This window comes from Embiotoca jacksoni, unplaced genomic scaffold, assembly GCF_022577435.1.
Source record: "Embiotoca jacksoni isolate LCO1_2020_lvr unplaced genomic scaffold, fEmbJac1.0.p SCAF_10, whole genome shotgun sequence".
Taxonomy (NCBI): Eukaryota; Metazoa; Chordata; class Actinopteri; family Embiotocidae; genus Embiotoca; species Embiotoca jacksoni.
In genome coordinates this window covers 10,190,295-10,212,356 of record NW_027185230.1, presented here as the reverse complement: position 1 = coordinate 10,212,356, position 22,062 = coordinate 10,190,295, and the positions used below count along the sequence as shown (strand labels likewise).

Below are 22,062 nucleotides of genomic sequence, written 5' to 3'. Positions count from 1 at the left end.
GATGGCACTAACAGGTAGACCTGCCAGGAGGGAGTTACAGTAGTCTAGACGTGAGATGACCAGAACCTGGACCAGAACCTGGACCAGAACCTGCACCGCCTTCTGAGTGAGAAGAGGACGTATTCTCCTGATGTTGTGCAGCATGTATCTACAGGAACGTGTTGTTGCAGTGATGTTGGCGGTAAGAGAGAGTTGACTGTCGAGTGTCACGCCGAGATTCCTAGCAGTCAGGGTCGGGGATAACACAGAGTTGTCCAAGGTAATAGTCAGGTCAAGGGTGGGAGAGTCTTTCCCTGGAAGGAAGAGCAGTTCAGTCTTGTCGAGGTTAATTTTCAGGTGATGTGTGGACATCCACTGAGAGATGTCAGTCAGACGGGCAGAGATTCGTGCGGCTACCTGTGATTCAGATTGGGGAAAAGAGAGGATCAGTTGGGTGTCATCAGCATAGCTGTGGTAGGAAAAGCCATGCGAGTGAATGACAGAGCCGAGAGAGTTGGTGTACAGAGAGAAGAGGAGGGGACCCAGGACGGAGCCTTGAGGGACACCAGTAGTGAGAGGACAAGATTCAGACACCGATCCTCTCCAAGTTACCCGGTAGGTGCAGTCGTTGAGGGAGGATGAGAACAGGGAGAGAGCAGAGCCTGAGACACCGAGGTCCTGAAGGGAGGAAAGAAGGATCTGGTGGTTCACTGTGTCAAATGCAGCAGAAAGGTCAAGAAGGATCAGGACAGAGGAGAGAGAGGCTGCTATAGCAGAGTGAAGCTGCTCAGAGACAGCAAGGAGGACCGTCTCTGTGGAGTGGCCTGCTTTGAAGCCAGACTGGTGAGGGTCAAGAAGGCTATTATGGTGAAGATAGGAGGAGAGTTGGTTAAAGATAGCTCGCTCCAGAGTTTTGGAAAGAAAGGGAAGAAGAGAGACAGGTCTGTAGTTGTTTACTTCAGCTGGGTTGAGGGTGGGTTTCTTCAGGAGAGGGTTCACTCTCGCCTCCTTCAGAGAGTTCGGGAAGCAGCCAGTTGACAGAGAATTGTTAATAAGATGGGAGAGAAAAGGAAGAAGGTCAGGAGCAATAGACTGGAGAATGTGAGATGGGATGGCGTCAAGGGGGCAGGTGGTTGGGCGGGCAGAGGTTACCAAGGTGAGAACTTGATTGGGAGACAGGGGGGTGAAAGAGGAAAGCGAAGGGGATGAAGTTGATGGAAATGTAGTTACAGAAGATGGATTAGAAAATGAGAAATGTATGTCATCTATCTTTTTTGTAAAATAGGTGACAAAGTGGCTTGGTAGAAGGGTGGAGGGAGGAGGCGGACTGGGGGGGTCAAGGAGGTTGGAAAAGATGGAGAAGAGCTTTTTGGGGTTAGAAAATGAGGATAGAATTCTGGTTTGGAAGAAAGAGCAAACTGGAATAGATGGAATCTCATCACATTAGCTTCCCAAGTACAGCAACCTATCAATAAGACACATAGAAATGACAATGAATATGTAATTAGCATCTAAATAATGGTTAAACATAGCCTGAGCTTTCACAACATTTACTCAATTTGACTTAATTTTGAGCTACTTTATTGGAGCATTTTCCATTTCATGTAATTTTAAAAAGGATTTATTGTGTTTATTTTCACATTTATATTTATATTTATTTATTTATATTTATTATGAGACTCTAATCTTGTAGCTTTCCATGTTTGGCAGTTAAAAAAAAAAAAAATAAATAAAAAAATAAAATCCTTATTTATTTTATACTGTCGCTTTATGCAGCCCATCAAAAAAATTTAGATTTTTGAGGCCTAATATCTGATTAATTATGCATATAAATTGAATGAGACTCTATTGGAGCCAGAGCCTTTTTTTGGAGGCAGCCCCTAGTGGCCCTCAGTGGTGTTGTACTTTAAGAGACTTTTGCGTTGGCTTCACCTCTCAGCCAGTTTGCCTGTTCTTGTGAAACCTGCAAGGAAATTTTTTTTGATTAAAAAGGGCAGCTTCTGATCATGTTTGAGCCAGAAAGCAATCCAAAATATGAAAGTGGACATAACGAACATCTGCAGCATCAAAGATCACAGCAGGACGTCTCTTAGATAATACTCATTATCTGCATATTGTGTAATGGTGGATTTAGTTTAAAAATAATCCTATTTATGCCTCTGTTAATTGGTGCATTTGTGTGGGATTTGCAATAATGCAGCTAATAATTTTTAAAGTTTGATTAATGAAAAACGCAAGAAAAGAAAAACACACTCTACTAAAAACAATGAAAATAAAGTTAAAATAACTGTTACAAACATGAACATATAACTTGAAGAAGCTGACTGATAATAGCCTTTAAATTTTCATTCACTATGTGTTTCTTTCTCTGCTTTTCTTCGGCTGCTGAGATCACATGTTGTATGTCAATAAAATGATAATATATACCTTATATAGGAGCAATATTTTGTTTGATATACCAGAACAGAAAAGAAATGGGAGATAATGGGTTGCAATAGCCTGCAGTGAACACAGGATGGCAGAAAAAGTCTGCAAGAGGACCAGAAGATACACTGAATTAGACTAAATCTGGATTATGGGGTCCACTGTGTTGCTGTATGATGTCCTCTTTTTACTGTAATCTATTGACAGTGTATATTGGATAATTTTTTTTTTTTTTTTTCAGTTTTCATTCATAAAAAAAAAAAAAAAAAAATCATCATTCTCTGGTAAAACGAAAATGAGAGACTCACTGAATCACAGTACAGAGTAAATCTAATCATTTAACACTATGATAAATGTAATTTATATAGTTAGATTTTCTAATTTCTGGTCATCTGTATTTATCAACCCATAGTTTTGAAAATAACGATTTATTTTATCCTCTGTCACTGTTTATATATATTTTTAAATTGTGTAAATATATTTCATCCGTGTCATTGTCTGTGCCCTTTTCCAAATAGATCATATTAAAAGTTAATTTCTTTTATCAATAAAGGAAAAAATATCTTTATACTCGCTTTTAACAGGGTACGTCACATAGTTTTAAGCATATTGATTGGTTGGCTCTTGCCGAAATGCACCTTGGAAGTCGTAGTTCATATTTTTATGTACGCAAAGTTGATCCTTCAACGTTTTATCGAAGAGCGGCTTATTTTCTCATTCTTTTGAGTTTCTAATTTAACCAGGCAAGTTTCATGTTCACTCCAGCTGTATAAAAAAAATAAAATAAACGTCAATATTTACTTTTGAAAGCCTTCGCGCCAAAATTAGCTCAACACAGAGACCCACCCGGCTAACACGCTGAGAGGCTCAAATCAAACACACCCATGACGTAGCGAACAGCTGTAGCCGGGTTTACCGTTAGCTCGAGATGCTCACGGCGGATCAATATTTATTATTTATGAACTTCGACCTTCAGTGAGGCGTGTGTGTGACCTTTCTGCTGTTTTTTTGGAAGGTAACTCCTGTCATGGCTGACACCTGAGGGAAAACTTTTGGAAAACCTTTCGGGACGAAGCGGGACAGAGGTCGATGAAGGAGCACCTTCGGACAGGTGAGTACAACAACAAACACTCAGCTGGATGTAACTTTCAATGTGTATTTTGTGCCCACTGTCTGCTTTAATGTGTATTTTTAAGGGCTGTTGTGGGCGATTTATATTGTCTACATCTGTGTTATTGGTTGTTTGTATTGGTTGTTAGTGATGCGTTCAAAGCCCCCGCCGATTTAACTCAGAACACATATAATAACTTAATTTCTACTTTTATCTGACTACTAGTAATTTTACGTTTGCGTTGAATGAAATATTATAATAATTTCACCTGTTCACAATGAGTCCTGGAGGTGTAAGGATATCAAATTCAGTTTGGTATGTGTTTCAGCTGTTTTCTCCGGAGAGGAAATATGTGAAAGGCATAAAACAACTATTTTGTCAGTTATTTTGAAAAATGTAAGCACCAAAAATCAGCTCATTGATCATAATATTGTTATAAGGGGTACAAAAAAAAAGTGGGTAAATAAAAACAAAAATATGGACATATTCCAACAGATATTCTGTGTTTTTGTGGGTAAACTAAAGACTTTTAGAGCTAAAGTCGTGGCGTTTCTTTACTTTTCTCCATCTGTGGCCACAGCAGCTGAACGCTAATGTTTTCCAGGAGAACTTGTGAGATCTTCTGGCTTCCCAAGCTGGAAATTTGACCTGTAAAGTTACTTGTGTTGTTTCCAGCAGCAGGTTTGAGGCAGTTCGGGTAATTATACGAGCTTCCTTCATCAGTCCAAACATCTTTTGGGACTGTCAGCTGGATGAGTTTTGACCGTTGTGCAATTCAGAGTGCTAAATCCAATTAATGAATAAATAAGGTGTCTGTTTGTGGATTAAAATGGACTCGCACCTCTCGGGTTTGTGTTTCGGCCATTAGAAAGTAGAAAAAGTGATGCAAGAAAGTAGAACTTTAGAGTATTGAGATGCACCCTCAGCAGCTGAGCCAATCATGTGTCAGCCTGGCACCATGTCCACCCCCACCACCGCCCTCCACCCTCCTCCTCTGTCTCCGCGCGGATGGACAGACACACAAACACAGACGCATCCCCTCGCTGCCCATCAGTCCATCCGGTCCCCGAGACGTCGGCCGTCACTGTCTCTCGTCTCCCCGGCAACCGCAGCCTCCCCTGTCAGACTTTGAGAGAGTGCTTTCTTCTGTTTGCTTTGGTTTCTGCAGGATTAACAGACCCGCGTTATTGTGCTCCTCTTGTGTATATAGGTGAGTGGATGAATGAAGGGGGGCGGAGGAGACGCTGCAGCGTGTCGTACCGTGAAAATAACTCGCACCGAGAGGCATTTCTGAGAGCAGTTATGCTTCTGTAAAAGGATGCAAGCTCCCCTCGTTTAACCAACCCGCTCTGACGGGCTCCTCAGCTGGAAGAAAATGCTGATTGAACCCAGACCGACTTCGCTCGCTCACATATTTCTGGGGATAATTCGCATTATTTTACATACCAATATTCCGTGTAGTGCAGCTCCTGCGAGCAAGAGATCTATTTTGCAATCATGGATAATTCATGATCCGCACAGACACTGCATATGAAAATCCTTTGAAGGCGATGTGGGACTGGGAAATTCCCCTTTCTTCCACTTGCCTTCACTTTGTTAAGGCCTCGCTTCTTGTGTTTCACCGCCTGTACAGTCGCACAGTGAGGTAATGCACGTTATGTGACTCACCTGTGGTGGAGGAGAAAGATCCCATGCAGCCACGTGTGTTAAAAGTCCTCCCGCTGTAGTTTCACTCAGACGTGTGATGACTTGAACAGTATTGACGGATTTAGCAGAGCTGCAGCAGACAGAAACGGAGGTGACATACAGAGTGGGGGGGTGGTGTCTGTCACTGGGCCCTTTTTCTGTTGACAGAAAATACAATATTAAGGCACTCAAAATAGGCCAGCAGTAAATTTTTGAAAATCGTAAATCACAATATGGAAGCATCAGTTAGAAATAACAGAAATTAACAACAATAATGCTCTCCCTGCCTCCTCTTTGACTCCTTGTATTCACTCACAAAAATGTCTGCATGATGAGGACGACTGACGAAGTTAGAAAGTTAGAAATTCACTTTAAACACATTAAAAGGCCGCTTTCTACTGTTACAAACCTTTATTTAACGCTTTATAACTTCCCATGTGAACTGCTCAGAATCAGGGTAATGTCTTAACATTTATGAGCATAAATTACTTAATTTATTCTCTCTCCATAAAAATGTAGGACATTGAATAAACGGTCTTCTTTAACATAAATTAACTTAATTTGTTTTGTATTACAGTCATCCTACTAAAATTTTCATGATAAAACTCTTCATTTTACATGTCCTGGCTGCCAGACTTCTCGCCCACATTTCAAGTTGAAATGTACTGAGGTTTTATATGCACAGACACTTGGTGCACGTGGTTGTAATGAAAATAAAATAGTGGCTAGAAGATCCATTTGTTATAAAACAACAGCAGCAACTATAAACTTCAAATTTTACATATTTAATTGTTAGTTTATAAGTAACTTGTTTTACATGTAAACACATTTTAAATGCCAGGGGGCTCTGCAGGAAAGATTTGAACCCAAGCTGTTACCAACAGTGATGTCGAGTTCAGATTCTGTCTTGTTAGTTCGGAGCAGGAAGTGACCATATGTGGACGAGCTGGGGGAGGAGCCAGCGGTGGATCTGACTGACCTGATTGGAAACCTGACGATACTACGTCCCGCCCACCGTTAGCTATAACCTGACTGCACCACAGGCCTGTCAATCAAACAGACATGCACCCCCCCAATTAAAACACGTCTTTTTGAGGGTTATTTTCTAATAAATTTTATTTTCAGATGGACCTCCAGAAAACTAATAAGAAGGAGTGACTTTAGCTAACAACACCGAGATAACTGGTGGAGACATTTTATTGACTTTGTATTTGATGCCGGAGGCTTTTTGGAGGCAACCTGAGGCTCAATATCTAATTAAGGGTGAGATTATTTATTGACTTTGTATTTCAGGAGAGAAGATGATGCTTTTTGAATGGGAGTCTATTGGAGCTAGCCCCTAGTGGCCATCAGTGGTGTCTTTAAGGCACTTCACTTTATTATCCATTTTTACATACAGCCTATTGTAGAACCTCAGTGCAGCAGGATTTTATGGTCCAACATTATAGTGTATAATAATATATTCCGCCACAGGGGCCATGTTTTTGCATAATTAGCTTTTCTCCTCTCGGATGATAACGTAAGATTTTTACATTGTTAAAGTGGCAGTCTTAACTCGCTAAAGGTTTTAATCACCTCGGCTTCTCCTGGCTGCATGTGAGACGTGACGGCCCGTCATGTCAGCAGTCATCACATTGTTGACTCCACGATGACCCGTGAAAGCACATGTCGTCCACCGACTCCGCCGCTGATTAAAATTCACCGTCAGATCCGAAGGTCCGCACCGAGGAACCAGTGCACCGAGAGGTCTGAGCGTCGAGGACAAAAAAAAAAAAAAAAAAAAAAAAGGGGGGGGGGGGGTGGAGGGGGCAATCGAATTACCGTCCATTTTACTGATTTCATTTTCACGGGTGAGGCCGCGGCTCCAGTGGGTGATGGTTTCTGGCAACGACGGGGCCCTTAGTCCTGCTCACTGGAGCTGCAACATCCCCTCGAGGGTTTCACCGGCAGTTAGAGGTATCGTTTCTCTTCTCTTGATGTCATTTAATAAAGAAAAAAAAAAGAAAAAAAATTGCTTGTCGTTAACCTCACACGCTGCTCTTTTATGCATAAAAAAAAAAAAAAAAAAGAAGAAGAAGAAATCCTGTCTTTTTGTACGTCCACTCAACTAAACAGAGTCTTCGTCTAACTACGGATGTCGGTTGAATGTGAAATGAGATCATTTAGAATTCGAGAGCCGGGCCTCAAATAAACTGGAGAGCTGCACTGCGTTGTGGTGATTGTCAGGGAGCAGGCCGGAGACCTTTAATTGGAGGGTTAGGAGGAGGAGGAAGAAGGGGGGGGGGTAGGGGGAGGGAGAGGAGGACGTGGAGGAGGAGGAGGATTGCTGCTGCAGTATTTAGGGGTGAGAGCAGCGAGAGACTTCTCCAGGGATGGGGATGCTTTACTTTGAAGTGTGCGGTAGGACTGTGTGCAGCACAAAATCCCCCGGTCCTCCGTCTGCCAGGCTTTTCTTTGCTGCCATGTTTGCTCATTATGTTTTCATGGGCTGACTCGAGACGCCCGAGTCGGATCCTCTGGGGCCCGGGAGAGACAAACTCCAGGGGAATAGGAATGAGGCAGAGACGCCGGTGTGTTTTCAGGTTGGCCGTCGACACCGACATCAGAAATGCTCCTTTGACATGTTAAGAATATGTTCCTGTGGTTCCTTGATTGACAGGTCATACTGAGCTGCCTCATGAACCGCGCCGCCTCACTTCCCTCTATTCTATTATAATGACCTCGAACCACTAACATCACATTAAATGTCTTCATGCTCATTTGCCCACGTTAAATGTTTCTTCTGCGGTCTTGACAGGGCGATCCGGCCTCTTTTGTTCACATTATGTCACACAAATGACAAAAAAAGAAATCAGTAAAATCGTCTTTTCATTTTTTATTTTAATGACGCTCAGCAGATGTTTGATGTTCTGTGTTTGTTACAGTCTTTACATCACCGTCTTCGTTCCTTTTAATATCCATCAAAGACATTTTTTTTTTTTTAAGTAGAAACATCATGGAGGACATAATGAGACATACAAAGGTCATGACATTAATCACACTATTGTTTAGTAATGTGCGATAACAAGGTGTTTTTTAGTTTAATTATTTATGTATTTCTTAAATTTTGATATTTAAATTTGACTTAAGCTAATTTTTTTTTTTTTTTTTTTTTTTTTGCAGAAAGCGTTAGGGTGGAGATCTACTTGCTTTTAATCCATGCGTTCACTTTGACAACCGTTTGTGTCGTGAAGGTTATCGTTCACATACCTGCCTCTGTGCTCTGCGTGTTACTGGAGGACTCCATTAGGCAGCGCACCAGAGAAACAAGGATATAATTAGAACAGCCTGATATAAACAATAAACATGGTGACAAACAAGGAGGTCCCTACTTTACTGAGATTACAGCAGAAAAAACAACAGCAGCGGCATCGTAGATGATATTTAGGGCCTCTCACGTTGTCAACTACTGCCCCTACTGGTCATCTGTATATTACATCTTACAGACGCGTTGTGTTAATTTCTGAGGACGCTCAATGCAAACGCAGGATATGTGAGGCAACCATTATGTGCACACGAACGTGTAGTTAAAAGCAAATGTATCTCCGACCTTAAACTGCGTATATAATCTGTATAAACTGTAAACAATATTTAACATAAATAAATAAGCAAACATCTTACAGAACCGGTGTGTAGGATTTAGTGACACTTAGTGGTGAGGGTGCAGATTGCAACCATCTGAACACCCGTCGCCTCCCAGCGTCTAAAGAGAATCTTCGGTGGCCTCAAAAAAACGCAAAAGTCCGTCTCATAATCCATATTTAGTTTGTCCCTTCTGAGCTACTGTAGAAACTTGGCGCAGTCCATAGAAGAGGACCCGCTCCCTATTAAGAGATTATTCTATTTTCACTCAGTGATTCTTAGTTTCAGGTTATTATACACGAAATAAAACATAATTATAAATGATTTTAAATGAATAAATCCCACATTTGAGGCACAAATACTGTTACTGTTCAAATATCATAAATCTTCCCCTTAAAACATTCCAGACCTTCATGTGAACCACATAACAAATGAAATAAAATGTAAATAAATCTATTTTACAGCTTTCAGCCCTTCAGAATTGAATTTAAATGGTGGATTATATTTTGAAGGAGGCACCGTGGCAGCTGATTGGCTCCATCTGCAGTGTTTTCCTCTCTGATCTAATACTCTAAACCAAATCTATCTGGTTTAATTCTCTAATGACAAGCATCAGAGTCATCCAACACTCCCAGCAGTCCCCCTTAAACCGCTCTAACGTTCGGTGGAGTCCTTCGTCTCTGGCAGCTCTGAAACCTCCTTGTTTTCTTTTTTTTGTTTTTTTTTTACTTCTGAGACTTGTCAACGCGCTGAGATTTGATGTCGTGTCAGATGACGTTTTACCGTGATTCCATCGATTCCTCTCCGCCAGCCCGTCCGCTGTGTGTCTGCGGCTCGCGTGCCCTTCCTGTTGCACCACTTGTCACTTATTTCAGTACGGCCCCTTTTTCATGGCGGGATGATAAAGCCATTATCGAGCCTATTCAAAACCTGTCACACGCCGCCGCATAGCGGGCAACAATTAATTTTCTCCCGTGACAACGCCTCCGCTGCCGCCCTGTATTGAGATTCAATTTCTTTGTCAGCTTTTATATGAAAATGTATATTTCACAAACGGGCGCGTGCGGTTCCGTTTGGCACACGTAGCCGTGCTCACAACCCGTTTGATTCCCCTCAGCGGGGCCCCGAGCTGTCAGCCGGAGACTCGCTGGGATGCTGTGGATTGTGACAAACTGCAGCGGATGACAGTTGAAAGATGGCGGGCAGCGATTGTACTGCACTGTTAGCAGATGGGAGTTTAACATTGTAGAAGCTCTGCAGCACATTTCACATGCATGCAAATGGCTGCGTTTGGTTCGACTGGACGCGCCCCCCTCCAAAAAAAAGCCAAAACGCACACAGCGACTGTATGTGGACATAATGTAGTGAAGACTGAACCTTTAACAACATTCAGGAAGAGAATACGCAAACAGGCACTACAAAGATAGAAGAACGTAGATATATGACTCCTGTACAAACAAGCAGATGGAAAAATATACATACATGAGTTTCGTTAAACAGGATTCAAACATATCAAACATATGTTTGCATATCCCTCCTACAAGGTGCAGACTGAGAGCGGGAGACACATTTGCAGTCGTTTTGTCTCTTTTTGCTATTTTTTTGTGTGTTTGTGTTGGTTGTTTATCCAGCCGTGACAGTTGTATCTCCGTGGTGCTTTTATGTCTCTTGTAACCGTTTTGTGTATGTTACTGGTGGTTTTGTGTCTCTTTAAGGATGTTTTGTGTATCTTTGTTGTTGTTTTCTCTTTTTGTTGTTCTGTGTCTCATAAAGGTAAATTTGTGTATTTTTGAGGACGTTTTGTGAGTCTTTTTGGTAGTTTTGTGTCTCATTTTGTTGTTTTGTGTCTCTTTGCGGTCATTTTGTGTTTCGTTGAGGTCATTTTGTGTCTCTTTGTATTTTAAACAAACTAGTTCAAATTTAAATAATTGCTGTATTTTCCCCTCCTCAAACAGGGTGATTAATTTATCCCCAAAAATGATTTCCACAGAACAAATATAAGACTGCAGATACTGGAAATAGTTAATAATAGTAATAACGCCACCTTTTCTCCTCTTCTGTAGTTTCTGTTTTTGTTGAGTGATGTCATTGTCGGCTGATTCCTACTTTATGGACATTTGTCTGTAATAATAGTCAAATACAATGCAGGGATAATAGGATGTCCTTTTTGGCTGGTCGGATGTCCTCTGGTTGGTTTTGAGAAACAACCTCCAGCCTCCACTCTCTCACACCGCTGAGCACTCGATCCCTCGCCAGTCCTCCGAGTCCGTGCATCAACAAAGCTGCTGGAGAGAAAACATTTTTCACCATGAAATATGCATGGTGTATTCAGCACAAAATATGTCACCGCCGTCCCGCTCCGAATGGCTCTCCATGATCCGGCTGTCATGAAAAATGCATGCGTTGCTGTTGCCTGAGAACTTCAGCCAAACTTCAGTTCGATTAGGGAGAAATCAAAGCACAGATTCTCGGCCCAGGAATAATTCATCTTCATGGAGATGCGTTTGGTTCCCCCCCCCCCCCCCCCCCCCCCAAAAAAAAAAAAAAAAACTGGCACGACATTGAATTAAAAGTAGAGAGTGGAGGATTCCTCTTGTTGCAGGAGCAGCTTCATCCCGGAGCTCAGCAGTCACGAGCCTCAATAAATCTCCCTCTGTGTAAAAGATCCTAAAAACACACTAATGAATTGATTATTATGAGACCTAAAGACGAGATGAAGTGCTTCATAAAACAAAAACACGGAGTCATTGACGGATATAAGTTCAGACAGATGCACCTGAGTGTTGCATTTGTCTCTTTCTTTAAGAAAAATATATTTCTACCACCGACGGGCCTCGTTCTGCACCTCTTAAACAGCTATTAATCACCCTCATCTGGATTAGTGATGCCTGATCTGCTATAATTAATAATCATAAACCTCTGGAGATTATAAGCACACAGTCTGGTCATATTTACCCTCAGAGCCCGATGGAGGCAAATTGCGTTCTAATTCCTACGCTCCTTCTTAGGTTGAATTGTGTAGTGAGCATATATCTCAGAGAGATGCATGAAACTGCACGACTTCCAACAATGTCAGTGTCTCGTCTGTGTGCCGAAGTGTTGCAGAGAAAATCGACTTTTAAGTTGCATTCAAATTAATCGTCGTTACCGTAGACTGTATATAAAAGTGTTTGTTGCTTCCGGCTCCGAAAAATGAGGCCGATGCAGAAGTACCTTAAACTGCAATACCACCGAGTGCCACTAGAGGTTGGCTCCAAAAGGAGCCGGATTCCCATTCAACTTCTCTCATGAAATTCTCAGTCATTAAAATTCCTCCACAAATTTTCTGTATGTCATTCGCTAAATTCACTATTCCAGAAAGCCGTGGTTTTTTTTGGTTTTTTTGGGGGGGGTCTGTTTGATTGACAGGCCTGCAGTGCAGTCAGGTTACAGCTATCGGTGGGCGGGACGTAGTATCGTCAGGTTTCCAATCAGATCAGTCAGATCCACCGCTGGCTCCTCCCCCAGCTCGTCCAAATATGGTCACTTCCTGCTCCAAACCGCTCCGAACTAGCAAGATGGCGACGAACAAAATCTGAACTAGAGGCTTCGTAACGTTCACAAACCAACGGATGACGTCCCTGCTGGTTGCTGCTTGTTCATAACGTACTGCATGTCAAAATAAAAGCAGAACGCTCGTTTCTCTGCACGATAAAGAGTGTTCAGCTAATCTGGTTTTAAAATCACAGCTTTATTTCCCGTCTGGCACTCGGCACATTTTTTTTTTTTTTCAAATTGCTGAGTCATACAGTGTCCTACAAAAAAAATATCTCTACTGGCAATGTTTTCTGTTGAGATACATGTAACAACATGAAAATTTCATAAAACGAAATCGTTTTTTTCCTTGATATGAAGGCTAATATAAAAAAAAATCTTGAAATATTATCAAATTAAATATTGAAATATTTGATTAGTCCGAACTATCTAGAAAAAACAAAACAAGATGAATGGTTAGCCCCAACGACGACCAAGATATGAGTTTAAAACGAAGGTCGTGAAATTACCCTGAAAATAGCATTATACGTTTTCAGAAACACTCCATCTGGCTGCATTTACATACAGTTTAAAACCTGCGAGCGGTGCTGCGAGCTGCTGAACACGCACAAACTGTGTGTGTGCGTGTGTGTGTGCGTGTGCGTGTGCGTGTGCGCTTTTCCTTCGGTGATCACAGGACAACGTCTGCAAAACAGGAGCTGTATGACAATTAAGACAATGGAGCAGACAGAATGAGGCCCTCTGTGTATTCATTTATACTGCCCTCCAGCACACACACACACACACACACACACACACACACACACACACACACGCGCGCGCGCGCGCGCGCTGTCATTCATCTGTTTAACCACCTTCCACTTCTTCCTCAAATTAGAGTCTCTATCTTCTGTCATTTTTCTCCCAATCGTAAAAACAATATCACAACAAAACGAACGAAAAGCAGGATATCTCTGAATCAAACTGGAACAGAAGAACGGTTGGGAGGTTTGTTTCTGAGCCTGCAAGCTTCCTGTTTAATGTGGCACATGATGCAGCTTATGGTGATAATGGAGGCAAATTCACCTGCAAAATCACCTGCGGTCATTTGTTAAACAAGAAGTCCTTTTATTTCAGACTGAGCTGGACATTAATAAGCCACTTATTTCTCCAGACACGCGTCGACACCTCACTGGGTTGCGAGATGCATCACTGCTTTAAAAAAAATTTCCCCTTGCGGGATTAATAAAGTAACTATCTATCTATCTGTCTGCTGCCGCATCTGGTCAGCTGAAAGAGTAGAGAAAAATGTTTTGAGCTTCTTTTAATAAAAGAAATGCGAGGAAAACATTTCACAAGTTTTACTTTATTTTACTGATCTGAACGTGTTCAATTTAAATAAAACATCAAGGAAATCCTCCCTGAAGCTAAATTAAAACGATTGTCAATACTCATAGATAGATACACGTGCGTAGGACGTGGTGTTGGGTACGGTGGCCCTGAAGGTCAAACGCTAAAACGTTTCTGAAAACACTGTGAATTTTTTTTCGTGTTTTCTGATATGTTTGTGGGTTCTGTCAAACGTCTTTGTGTTTGACGACGGCCCCGAGGGTCACGTTTCAGGTAAAAAAAAAAAATAAATAAGCGCAAGATTTTGTTGTTGTGCATTTCAAAAATAAAGTCGATCTTTCAGTGAACATTTCAACTTTATTCTAAATATTTTGACTTTATTTTCAAAATTTCCACATTTATATTTCTCCTCCCATCAACACTGGCTAACACTATAAAAAAAAAAGTTAAGGTAACCATTTAGGTGAAAAAAAAAACAAAGTCCAGTACAGTTATAAAAAGCTGCTAAAGCTACAGTCACCTTCCAGCTATGTGTATTTCTGCCTGTGGCTTCCTGTTTCCTCCTCACGCATTCACCTGGTCCGCTGCCAGCAGTGACCCGGCCTAATGTAGCGAGGAGATCAGCAGACCAAGCTGAAAATCATCACGCACACTCTCCCTCCCCCCACACACACTCGCAAACATCTGCGACACGCTGGAACAAAGGACCCGGAGAGCTCGGATTTAAAAGTGGACCCTCGGCACGCTGAGCCGGTACCTGAGCATCTCCCTGAACGTCCTCCCGCTCTCCGTCCCGTCGTTCTCTCTTTCTCAGGCTGCCGTGTCGTAGACATACGAGGCGCGTTGCTACTTTCGCCCCTCGGAAGCAGCTCCGACTTGATGCTCGGTGACTGATGCTGCGAAAAGAGCCCGGGGCGGTGTTCTTGTAAGCATTAAAACGTGTGTTTCATCATGGCAGCGCTCTCCCAGATGAATATCGCAAGGCAGAAGGTGGGAAGCCGGCAGGATCTGGTGGTGGAGACGCGAAGAGGGAGGCATCGGTTCAGATGGGCTCAGTGTGGTGGTCCTGAGACCTACATGCACTGTAAACAAAGAAACAAACACAACACAAACACAGCAGAGCTGCAGTCATCAGCAGCAGAATCAGTGATTACCTCACTGAATGAGAATTAGTCCCGAGGTGTTTCCGCTATCAAGTTATCAATCTTTCTTTTAAGAACAAGTGCTGAAATTGACAAAGAATGTCTGGAATTACGGAGCGTTGCCGGACTTCTGGCACGTTTCTGGATTTGTGGGGAGTTTCTGGATTTGTTGTAAATTTCTGGATTTGCAAAGCGTTTTTAAATTTGTAGTGCGTATCTGTCAAACATTTCTGGATTTGTGCAAAACAAGCGTGAAACGATCCTGAAAAGATATTTGCTAAATAAAATGCTCGTGCTGTTATTGTTATTCTACCGTACAGTGCGACCCTTTGTGAAGCCTTACGATATTGAATTAGGGGATCAAGAGTTCTTTACGCGATTCATATCCATTGACATTTTGTGGGCTCACAGGTTGCACATTGTGCGTCTGTGGAGAAAGCAATCGATGGGCTCAGCATTTCTCTGTGGACCGACTCTGCTCTGCAGTACGGGGGGGGGGGGGGCGTGTTTGCCTCACGCGGCAGGTTGCGGTCCCCGTGCAGCCCAGGGGAGAGCTGTGCACACAACTCTGTGGATTCACACAAGGTGAAAAGGTGGTCGAGATGCTGCGCGCTCATCTATTCCGCTCACGTTTGGGCCGAGAAGGCAGACAGACTACAGAGGGCGGGCGGGCGGGTGGGTGCCTCCTTCACAGTTGAAACCCTCCCCCCCCCAAGATGTCAGGGAAGGGGCAGCGCATTATTGCCATGGAAACACAGCCTCAGTAATATTTGATTTTGATCAGCAGCGAGGCTCTGATAAGATCCCACCCGCCTGCTTTCTGCTCTCCAGGTGACAGGATTTTCAAAGTTGGGAAGCAACCTGGAACAGATTGTCGTCATTCAGCTCGTGTAGCCACTGGGATTAGTTTTAACTCGGGTGATAATTGGACTGGGGAGCAGAGGACTCCATCTTCCTGGTTCCTCTTTCCCTTTCCATATGGACCGCGTCTCAGTCTACAGTTGTGTGCATTCGCTGTGCGCTCCGCTGCACAATTTACATATTTGGATGACGTTTGAACGGAACAGCACCGTTATGTTTTATTTAATGAATTTAATGAAATGAGAAATATTACAACCGATTGTTTTTTTTATGCAAAAGTTTGGGCAGCTATCGCAGCTGAGAAGTACTTTTTGTAGACAGCTAAGATTTTGAGGTTTAACTCTTCAGTCTGAACACCGGTTCCAATTTGTTTATATGTGAAACGAGTGACTTATTTAACCAAAACAAACTTCCTATTGCATTAAATATACGCCTCAAAATCTTTGGCACCTTAAAGGGTGTGAAAATAAATGGAAAAAGTAAAAATTGCTGCTGTTTTTTTTTTTTTTGTGCAATTAATAAAAGTATCTTCGTTTCAGACAGTGGAAGTATCTTTTTATATTCTTCATTGGCCTTAATTAGCTAAATTCAAGGTTTTCAGTTGGTCGCTTAAAGGACCCGGCAGTTGTTGAACGTCACCACAAGGTTTGAAGAGTCTGAAAATGTATCCAACTCTGAATTGTTATCAGCTGATGACAGTTTCTCGACTCGCCTTACAAGTCCTAACGAGTCGGTTGTTTTATAGGTGTACAGTTTTTCAACACGCGACAATTACTGTTTTGAAGGGTGAACTAACTTTTTGCGTGCGAGTTTATGCCAAACATCTGTCTGAAATACCAGCTCACAGCAACACACGGCCGCACCGTGCAGCCAGTGCTACGATATTCTACTGAATTACATCACTTCCAACCGGCTGGGATCCAGAAAACAACACACCTGAGTCATGAATAACGTGAAACTGACTGTATCTAATATTGCACCACCGGCCCTACTGCCTGCGATATGAACCCTTCTGTCTAGACGGCCATTACCGGCCTGCACCTAAAACAGAGGAATCAATACCATCACGGGGAGTCATAATGGCCCAATTACTGTTTGTAGGTTTGTCAATGCCACGTCTCAGAGGACGCCTGCGAAAGGCCACACAAGCATACCGCGTGCAGCAGTAATGCCATACATTTGTAATGCTCTCTCTGTGTGTGTGTGTGTGTGTGTGTGTGTGTGTGTGCGCGTGCGCGCGCGCGCGTGCGTGTGTGTGTGTTGGGTTTTATTTTCTCGACCACACCGCGGTGACATTTAAGAGCGAAATGTAACCGAGCCGCTGCCTGTTTGGTGTTGTGGCGCTGGGCTGCAAACAGCAGCATGAATATAAGACGATGTGAAGTAATGCAGTCACTAACACAACAATGTGAATTCTTAGTTACAAGTTACAAGTTGTGCATTCGAAATGTTACTCGGGTAAAAGAAAATGTACTTTAAAGGGTTATTAGTAAAATTACTCGCAGGAGAAAAATCCAGAAAATACTGGGAGATGCTGTCACAATCTCACAGAACCCAAGTGACTCGTTTACAGTTCAAAATTATTAAAAATAAATTTACATTACAAGAAAAATAGGAGAAACTGGGACGATGAATTATTTGGAAAATGTGTTCTTGAAGTTTAGCCAGCAACAAAAGATGGCTGATGAATATTTACATTATAATGCAAAGAGGAAGACAAAGACAACACATTTGCTAATATATCATCTTCTGAATTTTCGCCTCCCCCCTCTCTCACCTCACCCCGACTTGATCTGGGCTTAATAAATCAGCAGCCTCAGATCAGGCACCCACGTCCAAAAGAGACAGAGTCCTACAGGAAGTCCTACAGGAAGTCCTACAGGAAGTCAAGGTGAAAGGGATGGAAAACAAGGGAAAAAAAAGAAAAAGGTTCAGCTGAAAGTTTTATTCATAAGGTGCAGTATGGATTTAATCTTTTTTTTTTTTTTTTTTTTTTTTACCAAAATCTGTTATCATTTTAGTAACATTTTTGTCATTTGTTTTTTTGTTTTGTTTTTTTCAACAAAAGTTAAATGCAGTTTTAGTCAAGTTCATGTCATTTTTCTCATTTTTGTCAGGCCCCGAGGGCCACGTTTCAGAAAAAAATAAATAAGCGGAAGATTTTGTTGTTGTGCATTTCAAGAATTAATCTTTCAGTGAACATTTCAACTTTATTCTAAATATTTTGACTTTATTTTCAAAATGTCCACATTATATTTCTCCTCCCATCACCATCATTGTCATGTTGTGCTTTTAAACCGAGCTCAAAGGAACGGAGCCGAGTTGTGCAGCGATGGTGGGGTACGAACTTTGAGCTTTTATGGCACAGACCGAATTTACTTCGATACTATCTACTATCAAAAAATGTCTTGTCGATTGGTGCCAAATTTCAATACCGATAATTCATGAAAACTGACGTTTCCAATTTAAAAATATAACTACGGTTCCGCAGGAGTAAATCTGCGGTAAATCAGGACCGCAACATTTTTCATACATTAGCTTTACTTTGGGCGGTTCCCCCACGTAGATAAAATCACTTATTTAAGTAAATTGAACATTAGAACTTCTTATTTCACTGTTTACAAACTATTTTTTGAACACACACCTGTCTGTGTTGGTCCGCAGTAACTGCAGGCTTCTCTGTGTGTTCCTGGCTAGCTCGCATCTACTGATAGCATGGGAGGCATTTAGGGAACATCTGTAAATTGTAGCGTCTAGGTGTAGCTTCCATGTCAGGTGTTCAGACAATATTACAAAAAAAACAAACTGGGCTACACTCTCCCCCTCTAAACTGCAAGAAAATTTTAAATTTGTATGGTATTGCGTCGTGTAATTTTGTTGTTGTTAATGTTTTTTATAAAATTATATTAATAATAATAATACATTTTACATGTAAAGCGCTTTTCCAGACACTCAAAGACACTTTACCGGTTAAAAGGATCAAAACAACACAATAAAAGTATAAATCACACAACAATGACATTAAAATCTGTTAATAACAGTAAAACTGTTACGAGTCAAACATTAAAAGCAGCTCTAGAACTGGTATCAGTATATTTCCTCACAGGTCTCGTTTTTTAAATCCTACTTTGTACTTGGCTTCAGATTTGTTTTCAGTGTCAGAAATTGTTCTTCAATGTTCAAATTCTTCTTTCGCTGATGAAATTAACCTCGCAGGAATCTCACCTGTATTTAAGGCGCGGGGTTAAGCCGGTATCAAAGCTCCGCCTCTCTCTGGAGGTCTGCGTCCGTCCGAGGTGGAGGACTGGAACAGGCCGGCTGTAAGAGGATTCTTTTTGGGACCATTAGTCAGAGACAGGGACACTATCAAGGCTTTGATTACAGCCGTGTGGAGAATTCCCTCAGGCTCCTCTCTTCTTCATCCCATTCATCAATTACTGCTGCAGCCACGTGTCCTCTATTGTTCCTGTGCGCGCACACACACACACACACACACACACACACACACACACACACACACGCTACGGGTGTACACACATTATGCAGAACAAGCACGAACAAACCCCCCCAAACATCTACGTCTATTATCATATGCATGCATTGATGCATACGTGCGTACAGACACACAAACGACTAACTTAATGATCTGGACGGTGTAACAGCTCGCTGTCCTCCTGCAGAGACGGAGCTGATCATCAGGAGACGCCTGCAGGTCTGTAATGTTTCACTGTGGACCGTTTGATCCCAGAGTTTAGTTTAAGGAATATAAACATGCTCTAGTAATGGAAACATTAGGACAGAAATATATCAAAAATAAATGGTGATAAATGGCTGTAATTTTTCTGCACAGATTCATGGTTCCCAGAAGATGAATTTTAACCCTGTTCCTGTGACCGTAGACTGAATCTAAAAGTGTTCGTAGCTTCCAGGTCTGAAAAATGAGGCCGATGCGGAAGTGCTTAAGCTGCAATACCACCGAGTGCCACTAGAGGTTGGCTCCAAACAGCCTCCGGCTCCTTAGACTCCGGTTCAACTTCTTTCATGAAATTCTCAGTCAATAAATGTTTTCCACCAGTTATCTCGGTGTTGTTAGCTGGAGTCACTCCTTCTTATTAGTTTTCTGGAGGTCCATCTGAAAATAATCCGTCATTAATTTGAAAATAAGATTTAAAAAGACGTGTTTTTGGGGACGTGTCTGTTTGATTGACAGTTCTGTGGTGCAGTCAGGTTACAGCTATCGGTGGGCGGGACGTAGCATCGTCAGGTTTCCAATCAGATCGGTCAGATCCACCGCTCGCTCCTCCCCCAGCTCGTCCAAATATGGTCACTTCCTGCTCCAAAGTATTATGTTGCCATGGACTCGGCGAGCTCGCTGTGGGCTACAAGTAGAATCCCATCCTTATATCTGATTGCATTTTGTCAAACTGACATCATTAAACATGCTAAATTAGTTTATTTGCTGCTCCTGTTTTCTGAGTACTAATTAATTTAAAGCATTAAAGTAAAACCTGATGACTTCCAGTCAAGATTTGGAGTCACAAGGAGTATCTTTTATTCTCTGATTTCTTAGCAAATTCATTGACATTTAAGATAATGACATCCATAGACAGTGGAAAGGACATCTGAAAATATGAGTATCATGTCTCCAATCATGTCGGTCTTGGAGGCCAAACTACAGCAGCTTAACTTCCTTTTTGTAGATCACCAGGATGCACCTGAAACTTTCACCTCTGAGTTTTAAAACCCTTCGGATGGATGTAAAGATGGAGAGAGACAGACAAAGGGTGTCAGATCAGAGAGAAGCATCGCTGTTGTCTGGAGTCGGGGTCCAGATGGGGAATAAAACATGCATGAGCTGCTTGCAGCTGCAGAAATAATTACAGTTTGGTTACGTAAAGGCTGCATCTGATCCCGTCCCGAGCAAATAAACACTCATGTGCACACGTGTGGTGTATATACAGTACTTCACGTTAATTATACACCCAGACACCAACGCGCACGTAAACATTGAAAAGCGAAGACAATGCAAGAGTCTCTTAGAGTACAATACCACTGACGGCCACTAGGGGCTGGCTGCAAAAAAAAAAAAAAAAAAACTCTGACTCCTATAGACTCCCATTCGAAAAGCATCAACCTCTCAAATGAAATACAAAATCAGTAGTTTGATTGACAGGTCTGGAGTACAGTCAGGTTTCCGGTACAGTAAGGCGGGGCATAGTGTCCTCAGATTCTCAAGTCAGACCCGCCCCTCGCTTCCCCCTTGCTCGTCCAAATATGGTCACTTCCGGCGACAGCCAAATTGCCAGACTCGACTTCCCTGTGGGTTGTTAATGTCACGTGACCTCTTTGTGACAATTTCTTCATCTTGCGCCGACGTCTGGCTACTTTTCCAACAAAGTGTGTGTTTTCTCTGCATGTTTTGGCCTCACAAGCGTCATCCGCTGATGCTGCAGCCTGACGGGCAGATTGTGACTGTCATCGTTTTTGAGGGAATTTTCATCCCAAGTTGTTGCTCCACGTCACTCACTCTCGTCTGTATCTCCTCCTCAGTCCTCTCATCTTCTTCCTCTTTCTCTAATATGTTGCTATCAAATCTGACTCTCCTCTTCATCCCCACCGTCTCTTTCATGTTTCACATTCTCATTAGTTTTCTCTCTTTGTGGCCTTTCACACCACCTGCCCTGCTCTTTTATTATCTTTTTCTGTATCACACGGTCACTGTACCGTCCTACAGATCTTCTCCAGCTCAGTCTGGATCTACTCTGCACATACAGAGTCTTCCTGAGCCTCCCGTCCTCCGTGCCTTTCACAGCCTCCCCTCCACCTTTCATTCGCTAAGTCCTTCATCTTTCTTTTTTTTTAATTAATTTTTTCCCCTGGTGCCTCATTCGGCCTTCTTCTTCTCTCTTTGTTTGCTCATCGAGACGTTCAGGTGGGCCGGACCTCGGCGAGTCTCAGCCTGCTCTTCGGAGGTTTGTCTGTGGAGCGGAGATAAGGGTTAGGGTCACAACTAATTTAGAGTAATACCACTGAGTATAACTGTGTGTGCGCTGTCAAACCCAGCAGATACAAGGGCATTTGTTGTATATCTACTACAACTACGAGGCCAGCATTAATGAAAAGTCTGGAGATATATTTTTTTTAATGCCAAAAAGTCCACGAAAACACCAAAACCAACAAGGAATTTCTAATATCGTAAAGTTTCAGAGCTGCCACAGAGCTCCATTGTCCCTCCAGGATTTTAGGAATTAGCAAAAAATTTAAGTCAAGAATTTTTTTTTTTACTCATTTTTTTGGCTAGCTTTTTTAGCTGGCATGCAGTTTGTTTCGATGATGAGAGGAGAGGAGCTATTTGTGTTTGTAAAGCCAGTTTTG

At 42.2% G+C, this 22,062-nt stretch overlaps 1 long non-coding RNA gene across 1 annotated transcript in view; it reads left to right on the top strand.

Moving 5' to 3' along the window:
• Positions 1-22,062, top strand: part of LOC138207922 (uncharacterized) — a 36,309-nt gene that overhangs the window by 1,178 nt on the left and 13,069 nt on the right. Inside the window, exon 2 of the long non-coding RNA XR_011179050.1 lies at positions 3,419-3,514. This is a non-coding gene — a long non-coding RNA (uncharacterized lncRNA). The remainder of the gene's footprint in view (positions 1-3,418; positions 3,515-22,062) is intronic.